The sequence below is a fragment of the Cryptomeria japonica genome, chromosome 10, assembly GCF_030272615.1.
Source record: "Cryptomeria japonica chromosome 10, Sugi_1.0, whole genome shotgun sequence".
Classification (NCBI taxonomy): domain Eukaryota; kingdom Viridiplantae; phylum Streptophyta; class Pinopsida; order Cupressales; family Cupressaceae; genus Cryptomeria; species Cryptomeria japonica.
The window spans coordinates 596,458,044-596,460,752 of record NC_081414.1 but is presented as its reverse complement, the minus strand read 5'-3'; positions in this window follow the sequence as shown (position 1 = coordinate 596,460,752).

The window sequence follows — 2,709 nt, the reverse complement described above, 5'->3', positions numbered from 1 at the left end:
TAAAGATATTTGGGATCATTTGGAAACATTGAATGAAAGAGATTCCACAGTCAAAATTGTAAAACTTGAAAGCTTCTGGGTCAGGTATGAACATATGAAAATGGAAGAAGATGAAAGGATTTCTGCTTTTATGGAAAGAGTAAATGAAATTGTTTTGGGTATTAAATGTTGTGGAGGAACCTTAAGTGAGGATGAAATTGTTTCAAAAATCTTAAGAGGATTGCCACCGGCATATAAAATGAAGGTTACTGCTATAAATGAGTTAAGAACAATGCCTAATACATCAGTAACTAGGGATACATTGATTGGGAAACTTTCAGCTTTTGAAATTGAAGAATTTGGTCCTGTTGCTACTATAAAGACAGATTTAGCCTTTAAAGCATCAACATCATCTACTCCATCATTTGACAAATCTGATTGGAAAGCCTTTTATGCAAGAGAACTTGAAGAAAGCAACAAAGAAAAGGAAGAACTTGAAGAACTTGAAGCACTATTTGCAAGGAAAATGCCTAAAGGTCCAATTGGAAGTAAGTATGAAGGTAAAGCACCCTTAAATGTTTTAACTGCAATAAGATTGGTCATATGGCTTCGAGATGCCCTGATAGACATGCTAGACTAAGAGAAGAAGCTAGAAGGACATACAAGCCTAATCCTGAATATCAGAGATACAAATTTAAGAAAAACAAAGACAAATCTTATTACATTGTTGATGAAGGTGTGACTGATGATTCTGATGAGGATCTGACAGACAATGGATGGGTTTTTGTTGCTATAACAGAAGATTAACTGGCACCTACCATTCAACCGGTAGAACAAGCCCTAGCAGCTAAAGTTGAAGTAAAGGATAAATGGATCATTGATTCAGGATGCTCACATCATATGACAGGAGACAAAGGTAAATTCTTGAACTTTCAAGAATACAATGGAGGTTTAGTAAGATTTGGAAATGACAGAGCCTATTCAATCAAAGGTAAGGGTACAATATCTCTTGATGGTAAGCATAACACTGACAATGTCTACTATGTTGAAGGATTAAAGCATAATCTTTTAAGTGTTGGTCAATTAGTTGAGAAAGAATTTCAGTTACAATTAAAAATGCAAAATGCAAAATCATGAATATAACTGGTTTGGAAATTGCAACCGGTAATCAGACTAGAGGTAATATCTTTCATTTGAATAACAGTGAAAAGACATGCTTGATTGCACATATAGATGAAAGTTGGTTATGGCATAAGAGACTCTGTCATGTAAACTTTGACTGCATGGTAAAAATCAGTACTACTAAGGCAATTAGAGATCTACCTAAAATTGTCAAACCTCGGAATACAATATGTAAGGAATGTCAATTTGGAAAACAAGTTAGAGCTAGTTTCAAAAGTATTCCAGAAAAATCTAATAATGCTCTTGACTTGATTCACACTGATTTATGTGGTCCAACTAGAACTAAAAGCTTACAAGGTGATAGGTATTTCATGCTAATCATTGATGACTATTCTAGAATGTGTTGGGTTACTTTTCTCATAGAAAAATCAGAAGCACTTGGAAAGTTCAAACTATTCAAAGCAATGGTTGAAAATGAAACCGGTAAGAAAATCAAATGCTTAAGATCAGATCAAGGAGGAGAATTCACATCTAAGGACTTTAATACACTCTATGAAGTGAATGGAATCAGAAGACAACTATCAGCACCTCGGACACCACAACAGAATGGAGTTGTTGAAAGGAAAAACAGAACTATCTTGGATGCAGCAAGAAGTATGTTATCTAAAGCAAACCTACCACATGTATATTGGAGAGAAGCAGTCAGCACAGCGGTCTATACATTCAACAAAGTTCACATCAAAGGTGAAACCAGTAAGACCCCTCATGAACTATGGTTTGGTAACACTCCTACTCTTAAGTATTTTAGAATTTTTGGAAGTAAATGTTATATCAGAAGAGATGAGTATATTGACAAATTTGATCCTAGAAGTGATGAAGGAATATTTCTTGGTTATTCATCTAAGAGCAAGGCATATAGATGTTTTAACAAGAGATTGCAGAAAATTGTTGAGAGTACAAATGTAAAGATTGATGAACAATTCAGAGGAACTTCAAGGTATATAGACTCTGAACCGGCAACAGAAATTGTGACAAATGAACCTACACCAAATCCACCGGTACAAAATGAAGATCCAGTTACCCCGGTACCATCTGAGGATTCCATAGTAATTGAAGAACAACAACAAACTACGACACCTCAGTATGTAACATTGAATCATTCTGAAGATCAGATAATTGGAAATAAATTTAAAGGAGTTATGACAAGAAGAAGATTGGCAAATGAAGAGGTATGTCTTATTTCTCAAATAGAACCATCATCTGTTAATGAGGCATGTGAAGATAAATTTTGGATTAAAGCTATGGAAGAAGAATTAGAACAAATTGAGAAAAATAACACTTGGACAATAGTTCCCCGGCCTAAAGATAAAAATGTAATTGGAACCAAATGGGTATTTAGAAACAAACTTAATGAAGATGGTAAGGTTGTCAGAAATAAAGCAAGACTAGTGTGTAAGGGATATTCTTAGAAAGAAGGAGTTGATTATAATGAAACCTTTGCACCGGTAGCTAGAATTAAGGCAGTTAGATTATTCTTGGCTTTTGCAGCACACAAGAACTACAAAGTTTATCAAATGGATATTAAATGTGCATTTTTTAATGGAGATC